This window comes from Natrix helvetica (assembly GCF_964273705.1).
Source record: "Natrix helvetica genome assembly, chromosome: 1".
Classification (NCBI taxonomy): domain Eukaryota; kingdom Metazoa; phylum Chordata; class Lepidosauria; order Squamata; family Natricidae; genus Natrix; species Natrix helvetica.
In genome coordinates this window covers 356,146,793-356,161,066 of record NC_138548.1, presented here as the reverse complement: position 1 = coordinate 356,161,066, position 14,274 = coordinate 356,146,793, and the positions used below count along the sequence as shown (strand labels likewise).

The window sequence follows — 14,274 nt, the reverse complement described above, 5'->3', positions numbered from 1 at the left end:
CTTTGGGACTTCCTTCCATGGTCAGGACTCTTTCAGGGGATCTGAGGTGGGGTACTCAGGGGCCAGGCAGTACCAGGGGGGTTTCGCTGCCAGGCAAAGATACCCAGATAGGCCACAGAAAGGCAAACAGCAGAAGCGGCCCTTTCAGTTCAGTTTTCAGTTTCAGTTTATTAAATTTATAAACCGCCCCCTCTCCCTGAGGGGACTCGGGGCGGTGTACAGACAGAAATAAAATATACAATAAACAACAAAAATACAAAACCCCAGACAAACAAATTAAGCACAAGTCTGTACAATAGTCGTAAATTAACTAATGATTAAAACCAATTAAAATACCCCAGAATTTAAAATTTTAAAATACCGGCCAGGAAGGTCGGGATTAGATCATGATTGTAATTGCGATTGGGCCAGGCCAGCTAATTGGAACAGGTGGGTCTTGAGTTTCTTACGGAAGGAGCGGAGATCAGCAGTAATTCTAATATTGGGGGGGAGGTCGTTCCAGAGGGTTGGGCCCATCACAGAGAAGGCCCTACTCCTGGGCACCGCCTGCCGGCATTGCTTAGCGGATGGTACCCGGAGGAGTCCCTCTCTGTGAGAGCGAATTGGTCGCAGGGATGTGTGGGGTAGGATGCGATCCCGCAAATAACTAGGTCCTGAGCCATGGAGCGCTTTAAAGGTGATAATCAACACCTTGAAACGCACCCGAAAAGCCACAGGTAGCCAGTGCAGCTCGTGCAGGAGCGGTGTTATATGGGAGTACCTAGTACTCCCCATAATTGTCAGCGCGGCTGCATTCTGGACCAGCTGCAGCCTTCGGGTGCATCTCAAGGGGAACCCCATGTAGAGAGCATTGCAGTAATCAAGGCGGGACGTCACGAGGGCATGAGTGACTGTGTGAAGGGCGTCCCGCTCCAGTAGGGGGCGCAATTGGCGCACCAGGCGAACCTGGTGGAACGCCCCCCTAGCCACGGCCGTCACATGGTCATCCACCGACAGCCGGGTATCTAGGAGGACGCCCAAATTGCGCGCCCTATCCACGGGGGGCAGTTGTTCACCCCCAATGGCCAGAGATGGAACCCACTGGCTGAAGCGGGGCGCCGGTAACCACAGCCACTCTGTCTTGGAAGGGTTGAGCTTGAGTCTGTTGTCTCCCATCCAGACCCAGACGGCTTCCAGACACCGGGACATCACCTCGACGGCTTTCGAGGTGGCGGAGGAGGAGGCGGGGGCGCCCCTTCCGCAAATACTAATGCCACACCAGATTCACCTCCCATTGGGGGGTGCTTAGTGTATTTCGCGGATCTCTGGGACTGCTCCTCCTCTGGTAGGTGGGTACAACACACCACCAGACATGGGCTGGCACTGGAGCTCCTTTCCAGCCCCCCAGGGTTCTTCCGGATCTGCCCGGTTTCCAATAACCCGGCCAGGAGGTTATTGATGCAGGAGGCCATACAGCACCTGCTGGATATCCGAGCCATCCAGCCAGTGCCTCTAGACCAGCAAGGTCAGGGGTATTACTCAATCCTCTTCATAATCACCAAGGCTTCAGGGGGCTGGAGGGCTATTCTGGACCTGAAACGGTTAAACCGCTTCATCCGCTATAGGAGTTTCAAAATGCACTCACTCCACTCCATCCTGGAGGGGATTAGGCAGGGAGATCTCCTCACTTCCATAGACCTCACAGAGGCCTACCTACACATTCCAATCCTGCGGAATCACCGGAGGTATCTCAGGTTCTGTTACCTAGGGCAGCATTTCCAATACCAGGCTTTGCCCTTCGAGTTGTCATCCGCCCCCACGGGTGTTCACCAAGGTAATGGCTGCCCTGGCAGCCCATCTGAGACAGGTCCCGGTCAGGATACAATGTTCCCTGGATGACCTGCTGATACAGCCATCCTCCTTTGAGGGAGCTCTAAGGGATCTAGATACCACCATGACAGCACTAAGGGACCATGGGTTCTCCGTAAACCTGGCCAAAAGCCATTTTCACCCCTCCACTAGGCTAATCCACCTAGGGGCTCTGATAGATTCAGAGGAAGACAGGGTCTTTCTGTTAACAGATAGACAGATCTCCCTAAGATGGTTAGCTATACAGGTGGTCACAGGAGGTAGGGTGTCCTTAGCCACCTTGTCCAAACTGCTAGGCACCATGGTCTCTGCCATTGGCATTGTTCCGTGGGCTCACCTCCACACCAGAGACCTACAATGGTTCCTTTTGCTTTTCCAGCTAAGGCACAGGAGCTGTTCCCAGATCAAGGTCCTCCTCCCGGCAGAAGTCTCCCGCTCACTGATCTGGTGGACGTCCCCCACGATTACAAAGGGCGAAGTCTTCAGAACGCCAGGCCGGGCGACAGTGACCACAGATGCCAGCCTGTTTGGGTGGGGTGCCCACCTGCAGGATCAGATAGCGCAGGGACAATGGAGCCAGGTGGAACTGATGAACAGCATTAATTGGCTGGAGCTCAGGGCGGTCTGCCTTGCCCTGATACATTTCCACTGCTCTGTCAAGGGCAGGCACATTCTAGTCCTCACAGACAACGTCGTCACCAAGGCCCATTTAAACAGACAGGGGGGGACCAAATCAGGGGCCCTTATGCGAGAGGCCAAGAGGCTGGGGCGATGGGCCGAGAAGAATGGGCTATCCCTAACAACAGAGCATATAGCGGGGGTGGACAACACCAGAGCCGACTGGCTCAGCAGGGCAGAAGTAGACAAACTCAGAGTGGAGACTTCATCCGGCCATCTTCAGGGAGGTGATGGACCGTTTCGGTCACCTGGAGGTCGACGTATTCACCACAACGCCCAACTCCTGAGGTTCTACTCCAGGTACCGAACACACGGGGCAGAGGGGGCGGACGCCCTCCGTTGCCCAAGGCCCAGGGGGCTTCTATATTCCCAGAGTAATTCAGAAAATTCTTCAGGAGGGTACGGAGGTGGTACTGATTGCCCCTTACTGGCCCAGGAGGCCATGGTTTGCAGACCTCCAATCGCTCTCGGTGGGCAGAGAATGGAGAATTCCCCAGGAAAGAATATCCCTCAGCCAGGGATCCCTGGAGCACCCAGAACCCCAATGGCTCCAGTTGACCATGTGGCGGTTGAGCGGAGCATCCTGAGAGAGGAAAGCTTCTCCCCCCAGGGTAATAGATACTATCCAGGCTGCCCGAAGACCCTCCATGGAGCGCATTTACGGCGTGACATGGCGGCCTTTTCCACATGGTGTAACTCCCGTGGGTAGGACCCGGTAAGAGCCACTGTCCGTCTAGTGCTGGAGTTTCTCCAGGCAGGCCTGGACAGGGGGTTAGCTCCCAACACTATTAGGAGACAAGTCTCGGCCATTTCTTCAGTGCTCCTGTGCGGCAGAGCCCAGACACTCACTCAACAACCGTTGGTCAGGCAATTCTTGAAGGGGGCGTCCAACCTCAAACCACCCACAGTACATAGGTACCCCTCCTGGGATTTACACAAGGTGTTGGATGCTATGACGGGAGAGCCGTTTGAGCCATTGCGAACAGTGTCACTAAAGTTTCTAACCCTTAAGGTGGTGTTCCTGGGCTACGCAGGCGTCATGGACAGAGATATGTAGGGCAGCCACGTGGTCTTCCCCCTCACCTTTCGTGAGGAACTACAAGTTAGACACCTTTGCCTCGGCGGAGACTTCGTTTGGGCGCAGGGTTTTATAGACGGTTCGTAGGACAGGGGACACTCCCCACCTTGATGGGGCACCGGTCGGTCTGTTCCGTCCTCAGCGAAATATCGCTCTAAGTCCTGCCCCACGGTCACCAGAATTGTTGCAGAAATTGACAGGCTTTAGACTTCTCAGGATACAGGAAAAGTTTATTTGGCAGCCAGGTTCAGAAAAGTTAGCCCATGGCTAACGTTGCGAATTTCTGAATGACCTTCATTATTGAAGCACGCATTCTTATAAATTCTCAAAGACAGCATAACACGGAAACACTTAACTCATTTCTTATTAGTTACCTTGAGGAAAAAGCCTTATAAGGAGATGGGGGTCTTATTCCTCCTTTTGTTACAGGTATGGACTACGTGCCATTAATGAACTTTAATTGAACCTTGTGGTTTTGGACTTTTGACATAGGGACATTTGCTGGAACATGTTGTGGTTGAAGGCTGATGACATTTCCCTGTCCCTTTAAGCAAGCTTCTAACTGTCCCTTTTATGCCACGTCTTCATTCTTATATTTCAATCCATATTTTAATCTACTTTACAATGGGTGTGGTTCCAAGTATAAAAATAATAATAGTTTATGTCACGATGAAGGATTAAGTGCAGATTAGAAATAAATATTAATTGAATTTCAATATACAAAAAAGGGATATTAAAACAAACACGAGGGAAATAGCAGAACATCCAACCAAAAAACTCTCTTTAACAGCAATGTGGACAATACCTGTTTTTTCATTCACAAAAGCTATTTAATGCCTTTTTTAAAAATGCAATGTTTTCCACCATATAATGTCTTTTTCACAGCACCAACACCAAGGCAGTTTATTTTTTATTTATTTGATTTATTTGATTTGTCAATCGTTTACAAGATAATTATAAGAATAAACATGAGCATGAATGAAATGGGTACAAATAAATGGGGACAGTAGGACAGGGACGATGGGTTTAAGGTTAAAGTTATGGGGATTTGAAGATGTAACAAATTTGGAACAAATAAGAGGCATCTTGGTGCTGCTACCACCAGGGTAACAAGCAGCACCTCCAAGAAGACAAGATCATAGCAGGGGTTGTTCATGAACCTAAGAACCCAGGACTCAAAACCACAATGCTTTTTTCTTCTTGAGCTACAACCTCTGTGCATATTTTTTACCATGTATTTTTCAGCAACTTACTGGGGCCACTCAGAAACTCTGCTTATGACTCACAAATATTTTGTACAAAGGAGATGCTGGCTAGGGAATTCTGGCCTCAAAATTTGGAAGACATTCAGGATGCAGGAGGAGGAAACTGAAAGTTGTGTTTCTCTAAGACACATTAAAATTAACATGAGGGAAATAGCAGAATACATAGAAACAACCTTCTGTACAATAAAAAGATAAATAGACATTGGGGGAGGGGGAAAATTTCTTCTACCATATATAGGCAATCATGTCATCTTTCTTAGGCTCCATTTTCTAGGCCCAGCTGCATATGTTTCTCTGTGTGACCTAATGGGAGACTTCAGTGCAAGCAAATTTACAGAATTTGCACCTGGCATTCAGCAGATATAAAATTTCCTCCTCCAAGAATGAAGCTTGGTGGTTGATGCTCTTGGATGCAGCCCTGGCCAGCAGGAGTGAAGCTCCTTCCCCTGGAGGGTCTGGCCTGATGCTGCTGCCATGCCCTAACATCCTGGGAGCCTCAAGAGTCATAAGGTTTTGGCATGTAGAGAGGTTTTGATCTCCACTGAGAATCACCCCTAAGAAAGCTGATTGTGTAATTCTGTAAAACCTTCATGAACGTTTATGGCTGGGCACATAGCTAATCTTCACAAGGTTAAGTAACATCACATTTCACTAGGCTCAGCTGCAAAGTCGGTTGCTCGAAATCAAAAACCACTTGATAGCACTCAATCAGTGGAAACTTGTTGCAAACGCCTTAGGTAGAAACTGGAGAATGATGTTTTTTTTAAATGCCTCCTGTCTGGAGATGGTAGTCAAACAGGCAACACCTGTGCCTAGAAAGAGGCTAACACTTGTGGTTGAGCTTAAAGGAGTTAAAACGATGGAGTACTTTATTCCTAGAAAGAATGGGAGAGGAGAAACGCAGAGGAACTTCCTCTTCCGGATCACGCATGGGAGGAGAGTGGTGTGCAGAGCGGCTTTTGTGCTCTTCCCATGGTCGAAGCAGCAGCTGGAAGGTGAGTGGAGGGCAGGTGGGAGGAGAGCCCTGGAAGCAGAGAAGCAGCTGGGCTGAAGCATCTCAGCTGCTGCTGCTGCAGGTTCCTTCCCTCCCCGAATTTAAGCCCACTGGTGCTGCAGGCTGTGAAACTGGTGGCTGCAATTTTCCTCCTGGTGGGAAGATTGGAAAAGTCTCTTCCAAGTGAAGGTGGGTTCTTTGGGAATGGCTTCCCTCCAGAGGTTGTGGGTGCTCCCATCACCGGAGGGTTTGTGACAGAGCTGGGAGGGACCTTGCAGGTCTTCTATACAGACGCCCTGATCAAGCAGGAGACCCCATATCATTTCAGACAAATGGCTGCCCTGTCTCTGTTTAAAAGCCACCAGGGATGGAGCTCCCACAACCTCTGAAGGGAAACCCTTCCACTGGTTCACTGTTCTCAGTGTCAGGAAATTTCTCCTTAGTTCGAAGTTGCTTCTCTCCTTGATTAGTTTCCATCCAGTTCCTTGTCCTGCCTTCAGGGCCTTTGGAGAATAGGTTGACACCCCTCCCTCTTTTGGGGCAACTCCTCAAGTATTGGAAGATGGCTATCATGTCTCCCCTAGTCCTTCCTTTCACTGGACTAGACATACCCAATTCCTGGAACCCTTCTTTATATTTTAGCCTCCAGGCCCCTAATCCTCCTTTTTCCCCAAAGAATTTTTACTTTTTTATTCTCTTACCATTTTAAGTATATATTCACATAATTGGTATTCTTCTTTACATTTATCATTCTTATACATTTATTTCATTTAATAAGTTATAATGTACAATTTTGGGTGCTTCATTTGCCACCCCTTTCTCCTTTTGTAACACCTCCTTGTTTTCCCTTTCTTTTCTCCCTTCCTCCCTTCTCTACTTCCTTCCTTCCTCCTCTCCTTCTCCTCCCTTCTTCCTTTACCTTTCTCCTGCTCCTGCTCTTCCTCTTCCCCTTCCTACCCTCTCTCCTTCTCTTTCTCCCCCTTCCATCCTCCTCTTAATAGGTAGCTATATAATTCCTTGATTATTCTTTCTCCTGTTCCCATAAGTATCTTACCCAACTCCGAACTTCCTAATTTAAAACCATACTCCCCTTTATCTTTTTCATATCTTGATTGTATTTGCAATTGTGAAAATCAACCTATATCAATCCCTTGTTTTTCTAATTACGGGTGGTTTCGCTCTGGGCCACAATGTGATGGGTGTGCGCATGAGCGGGGTGAGGCTTATCTTAATTACCAATGTAGCTATAAAAGATGGTGGGAAGCACATGGTGGCAGCTCTGACAATTTATTCATTGTTTTAGTGCTTTGTTCGTCAGTTCGTGCCGAAGGAAGAATACAATCTGCATTTACAAACCTTTTCTGTGTTTGGCTGCTTTCATTAATACTTCGATCTCCTACTTGCTGTAGACTTTGTCTCCCAGTTGATATCATGGTAGTGAAAGTCTCCCATTATATCTTGATGTTGCCCTCTTGGTATAGTTTGTAATCCACACGTGTATTGAAAATGACAGTTGAATAAAATTTACACGTTTTTTTATTTCTATGTTTTGCCAATAAGTATCGTATTTCTTGTCCCATCCATGTATTAACCAGGTTCATTTGTGCTTAATCCATCTTTGGTTGCACAGGTAGTCCTCACTTACCACTTCTTCCATGAGCCTTCAAAGTTAATATGGCACAGTAGAAGCAGACCTGCACCTAGTCCACAAAATTTGTGGTAATTCTAGCACTTGTTCCGCGACCGCATGTCAGCAGTGACTGTGGTTTTGGAGGTGCAGGAAAAGGATTGCACCAATTTGGGTTCTGCCAATAGTTGCATATTTATGATGGTGGTGGCATCCCACATTTGTGATCCCCATTTGTGACCTGCCCAGCTAGCTTCTGACAAGCAAAATCAGTGGATATATTGGCAGGAAATTGCAAGTCACGGTCATATGAAATTGCCTTTAATAACCCACAGTAATTATCTTAACACTTACAGAGGAACAGGTGTAAGTTGGCATTGTCATGTGATATGATGCTTAATGATTGAGCTTCTTAGTGATATATCAGGTCCAATTGTGGTAGGTTATGTGAGGACTATTTCAACATGGACATTACCAGACGGGTTGTAGACAGTATTTTCAGCCCTTATTGGCAGTTAGGACTTCCATGAGCAAAAGTGGTGTATCCTTTCCTCTTTTTTTTTCAACTCATCTCCAACCATTTTACAAAAAATTGAAGTTATACTTTTCTTTGCATCTTACAGATCACCAGGATGCCAATAAGAACACACTGGACAACTGTTGAAAAGGGAAAAAAATCAAGCTAGAAATCAAAATATTTTCCATTTCCAACAGAAAACCATACAAACTGCTCCTCCTCCAGCAGCAATAGTAAAGCCATGTAGAAGAGACAGGAATGGAGGCCTCTCCCTGTGAGGAAGAAGACGGCTTGAATGAAAGCACCACTAAACAAGGCATTGTCCATATTTTTGACCTCTTCAAGAATATCAGTTGTGCAAAAGCTCCATAGATTTGCCTATTGTGGGAAAAGTACAGATTGCAAATCACAATTGATTATGCGCTAGAGGGGTCAGAAAGGAGAAAATCCATACTAATTATCTGGTTGTGGCAAAAACTATGGTCACAACAGCTCCCTTGTGATTCATGGAAGCACCTCTATAAAGAAGGGAAGCCACAAAAGTGCTCCCAATGTGGTAAATGCTTTAGTGAGCATGGCAACATGGTGCTACATCAGATAACTCACAGGAGGGAGAAAACATATGTGCAGATTGTGTGAAAGTTTCATTACAAATTCTCAGGTCTTGAGACACTGAAGGATGCATACACAAGAATAAAACCATATGAACATCCTTTCTGTTGGAAAGGTTTCCCTGAGAATTCCACCCTGGTGAAGCACCCGAGGACTTCCACAAAAGTGAAACCCTTTGAATGTCCTGATTGTGGGAAAAAAATTAGTCACAATTTCAGTCTGGAGATGCATCAGTAGATTGACTCAAGGGAGAAACTGTATGAATGTCTAGATTGTGAAAAAAGCTTCAGTAGAAATTTCCATCTCAAAGAGACACCAGAGAACTGACACAGAAAAAAAAACCCTTGAATGTCCTGATTATGGGAAAGTCACAATTCCAGCCTGGTGATACACCGGAAGACTCAAATAGGAGATAAATGCTTTCAATGTCCTGATTGTTGGAAAACTTTCAGTTATAATTTCATCTTGGTGATACACCAGAGGAATCAGAAAGGAGAAAAACCCATTCAATGTCCTGACTGAGGGAGAAGTTTCAGGCGTAATTCTCACCTGGTAATACATCAGAGGATTCACTCCATGGAGAAACCTTATAAATGTGTAGATTGTGGGAAAGACTTCATTAGAAATTCCTACCTCCTGAGACACCAGAGGACTCACACAGGAGAGAAACCCTTTGAATGTCCTGACTGTGGGAAAAGTTTCAGTCGGAATTCCCACCTAGTGTCACACCAGACGACTCACACAGGAGAGAAACCCTTTCAATGTCCTATCTGTGGGAAAAGCTTTAGTAATAATTCCTATCTGGTGAGACACCAGAGGACTCATACAGGAGAGAAACCCTTTGAATGTCCTCTATGTGGGAAAAGCTTTAGTGATTATTCCAGTCTGGTGATACACCAGAGGACTCACACAGGAGAGAAACCCTTTGAATGTCCTATCTGTGGGAAAAGCTTTAGTACTAATTCCTATCTGGTGAGACACCAGAGGATTCACACCGGAGAGAAACCCTTTGAATGTCCTATCTGTGGGAAAAGCTTTAGTACTAATTCCTATCTGGTGATACATCAGAGGACTCACACAGGAGAGAAACCCTTTGAATGTCTTGATTGTGGGAAACGTTTCAGTCAGAACTATCACCTGGGGATACACCAGAGGACCCACACAGGAGAGAAACCGTTTGAATGTCCTATTTGTGGTAAACGTTTTACTCGGAATTCCCATCTGGTGATACACCAGAGGACACACACAGGAGAGAAACCCTTTCAATGCCCTGATTGTGGGAAAGGTTTTAGTCTGAGTTCCAGCCTTGTGATACACCAGAGGACACACACAGGAGAGAAACCGTTTGAATGTCCTATTTGTGGGAAAAGTTTTAGTTGGAATTCCAGTCTGGTGATACACCAGAGGACTCACACAGGAGCGAAACCCTTTGAATGTTCTGATTGTGGGAAAAGTTTCAGTCGGAATTCCTACCTGGTAGTACACCAGATGACTCACACAGGAGAGAAACCCTTTGAATGTTCTGATTGTGGGAAAAGTTTCCGTCAGAATTTCGACCTGGTGATACACCAGAGGACTCACACAGGAGATAAACCCTTTGAATGTTCTGATTGTGGGAAAAGTTTCAGTCAGAATTCCCACCTGGTGGTACACCAGAGGACTCACACAGGAGAGAAACCCTTTGAATGTCCTATCTGTGGGAAAAGCTTTAGTCAGAATGCCTTTTTGGTAACACACCAGAGGACTCACACAGGAGAGAAACCCTTTGAATGTCCTGACTGTGGGAAAAGCTTTAGTAATAATCCCAGCCTGGTGAAACACCAGAAAACACACATAAACAAAGAAACCATTTCAATGTCCTGATTGTGGGAAAAGTTTTAGTCTGAGTTGCAACCTGGTGATCCACCAGAGGACACACAGGAGAAAAACTGTTTGAATGTCCTATCTGTGGGAAAGGTTTTAATTGGAATTCCCATCTGGTGAGACACTAGAGGATTCACACAGGAGAGAAACCCTTTGAATGTCCTGTTTGTGGGAGAGGTTTCATTCAGAATTCCTACCTAATGATAAACCAGAGGACTGACACCGTGGAGAAATCTTTGAATTGTCCAGTCTGTATTCATTACTTCAAGCATAAATCATGCCTTATTGCTCACAAGGTAATCCATTTGAGGAAAGGTAGATGAGTTTAGAGAATGCTAAATCTCAGGATTAAATTGGTAAGTGGAGCGAAAAGGAAAATGGAAATTGGCTTACTACTAATTTCCGATTATCAGGAAAGCTTCTGGATATTTCCTTTTCCAGAAATAGAGGAATTCCTCAGTAAGGAATTTTGGGTGGAGATTTTGTCTGTTGATTATGGAATTCCCACATGTGGAGTTTCAGTCTTCTACCTTGGTTTTGCCCGATTTTCAGCCCCAGAATTTCACAGCTCGCATAAAAGTCGTTCTTAAGATGTAACTATGATGGGCCTTGAATTAAGGTTGCAGGTTGCAATGGCTGTTAAGTGAAATTACTTAACTACCCGAATCCCCCTGCTCTCCCTGATGCAGCCATTAATCAAATGTGCGAGTCGTTAAGCAGAACACTTTCTATTCAGAGCTAGAAAAAATTCCTCGGAGGCCTAGCGCAGGGCTAGGGCTGCCTGCCGTAGACATCTCTAGGCCTCCCCCACCCTCCAAGACACCCTTTTCCTTTGTTTCCTAACCCTTGAGTCCCCTTGGTCCTTCACCCCCTTCCCCAGGGTGGGAAGAACATATATCAGTGATGGCTAATGGTTTTTGGATCATGTGTCAAAAGCAGGGGAACTCAAGGGGTCGTGCGCAGGCATGCCCACACCCATAATGCTATGTGCATGTCACCAGCGTGCATGCATGCATGACCAGCGCTCTCCCCCCGCTTTTGATGTCCTTTTTTTGCCCTCCCAGGCTCCAGAGGCTTTCTAGGAGGTTGGGGAAGGTGAAAACAGCCTCCCATCCTCCCTGGTGGCCCTCCGGAGGCTTCAGGAGGTTCCCTGTAGCCTCCGGGGGACGTAAACGGCCCTAAGGGGAACCCGGGAAGTTCAGGAACTGTGACGTACAGTTTGGTCGTAGGGCTGTTTTTTGCCCTCCTGATCCTTCAGGGAAGCTTCCTGAAGGCTCTGGAGGGCGAAAAACAGCCCTACGAGCAAACCAGAAGTCCGTTCCTAAACTTCCGGTTTTCCTGTTGGGTTGGTTTTTCGTGCTCTGGAGACTTCCACGAAACAGCCTTAAAAGAAGGCCAAGGTCAGCTGGCCAGCCCACGGATATGCGCTGGAGCTGACAAGGCAATGCCTTGCATGCTTTAACAAATGGCTCATTATTTCCTCAGGGTGTCAGGGCGTGGACGGCAATGGTCCTAAAGTAAGCGGGTAAGACATCCACCAAAACTAAGACTTGATGCTTATTTTGGGGTCCAAAAGAGGGAAACAAGGGTAGGAATGTATGTATAACATTGTGCAGCCATTTTATAAACCAGTCCCTGCCCAAACTGGCCCAGAAGTGTCGTATCATCCCCATACGCTCCCCTTGTAGGCCAGGACGGATTCGGGAAACACCCCAGAAGGGCTCCGATGCCATGGTCTCATGAATGCTCCCCTACTACCTGCACATGTCAGTACACTCAACAACAGTATCAGCCGTCTTCCACCCCGCCCTCCCCCACTCACCCTCCAGCCCATGCCCTTTCTTCTTATCTTTGTGAGCAGCTATGAATAGAAGTACACAGCTGAGCTGCTAGATTCTGCAAGGTATATATAAGGCCAACGGCTGGAGGAGGGATGATGAGGCTGGCAGAAACGCCAGGCACACAAAGAGTGGCTGTAAGTTGAGGGGCGGGGCTTACTCCTACTGCTGCACAGGATGGATATATCATGTTTGTGGGCCATATCCAGCCCGCAAGCTGTAGTTTGGGGACTCCTGACATAAAGATTCCTCTGGGTGGTTTTTGTTCTGTGGCACTAAGGCCCAAATAGGCTTGCCTCACTCCCAATTCCATGGGGCGGGGCCATGTCCCCTCAGTCAATTTCCTCACTGAAGAGGTAGCAGAAAGAGATTTCCAAAGCCCAACTCCTGACTCTGATTCACAAATGATGGTGTCCAGTTGCCCGTTAAAGCAGAATATGTTGCACTGGTTATCCACTGCATTAGTAGGAGTCCCAGGGCTCATTGTGCGCAACTTCAAAAATGTTCATAGCCTGGCTTGTACACTGGTTAATCTAAATTTGGCCTCACGAATCCTGGATGCAATAAACTGAGGCAAGTTCAGGAAGCAATCCTTGGAAATGGGCAGCCTTTGATTATCTACTAAGGCAGAATCATGGCTGCAAACAATTTTGGTATGGATGGACAGATGAAATCATTTCAACTCACAGAAAAAGCAAGAATAACCTTTTTCTTGTAAAACAACTAAAAACGTTCCCTCATAAACTTGGGCTATTCTTACAAGTACAGAGAGGGAAGGAAACTTCACCCTGTTCTGCTGGCCAGGCAAGCTCAGTGTGAGGGCATTTTCATTGCTTAATTCAGCATTATTTGCAATAATGTAATTATTTTTTCTCCTAGGGATCAGAGACATTTAACAGTTACGTTTACCTCGAGGGAACTCTCAGGCTCACACACACAACACTGGTCATTCCCACCATAAATCTTAGTTAAATTAGGGAAGGCACAGATCTTAACAAATGTATCATGTGATTGCATGGAAAACAGAGAGGGAGAGAAACAATCAACAAAAAAACCAAAATCCCCAACATTCCTATTTATACGTTTCCCTTCTAAGTATCTTTATTTAGCCAAATTGTTTTTTCTTGCTTCATCCCTGAGCAGAGTCCATTTCTCACATGCCTTGGCGCACGTGCGTATTCTTCATTCCTGTCTGGACAGATAATTTGTCCCAAACCCAGGCCTCCGTCAGTCTCCCTTGAGGAGATTTCAGTGGGATCCTAGACTCTGAGCTTCCCATTCCCTGGTCTGCTCTTCCCACTTTCCGCGACAAGATTCCAAGGCTCCACTCTTTTCTTTTACTTGGGTCCCTTGCAACCGCGGAATACACCACCCCCAACAGGTGAATGTACCTTCTGACCTATGGTCAGCACTCAGTTTTTCAGGCAAATGGCCTGGGTGGATTCTGTTGGTCTTCTGCGGTTAGTAAATGCACAGAGGGAGAAAGATCCAGAGAAGGGATTTTTTCTTAAGCGCATTCAGACACACAGACACATACTCTCTTTCATATCCTGGGCTTTTAAAGGTAAAATTTAGAGGTACTCACCTTTCCAAGCAGCCTTTGAACTCAACATTCAAAACCCCTTTAAAACCTTTGTTCCAAACGGCCAAGGTCTGGGAAAAATCCACCCACAGACTCAATGGGTCTGTGCCAGCAAGGGAGGCTTACCCAGGCCAGGTGCATGTGACTTCTTTTTTTCTCTTGGAGATATCTGATGCATAGAACTGTAGGAAGTTATCATCCAGCCCTCTCCCAGAACAATGAAATATCCTAGGAAATATTGAAAAGGCAGAATATTTCTCTGGATGTGAAAAGGAAGAAACATGTTTTAAAAGACAGAATAGCTTCCTGCAGCTTCCTGCCCATCCCTCTTTGTCAATGAGCCATTAAAGACTGAGCTAGTCCACTTTACAT

At 46.5% G+C, this 14,274-nt stretch overlaps 2 protein-coding genes across 2 annotated transcripts in view; both read left to right on the top strand.

Moving 5' to 3' along the window:
- The window catches only part of LOC309384275 (uncharacterized protein), a 34,408-nt gene extending 22,463 nt beyond the window's left edge, over window positions 1-11,945 (top strand). Inside the window, exon 2 of the transcript XR_014174014.1 lies at window positions 10,779-11,945. The gene's annotated coding sequence lies outside the window, so the exon portion shown is untranslated. The remainder of the gene's footprint in view (window positions 1-10,778) is intronic.
- Window positions 1-14,274, top strand: part of LOC309384266 (uncharacterized protein) — a 162,943-nt gene that overhangs the window by 87,935 nt on the left and 60,734 nt on the right. The window lies entirely within an intron of this gene.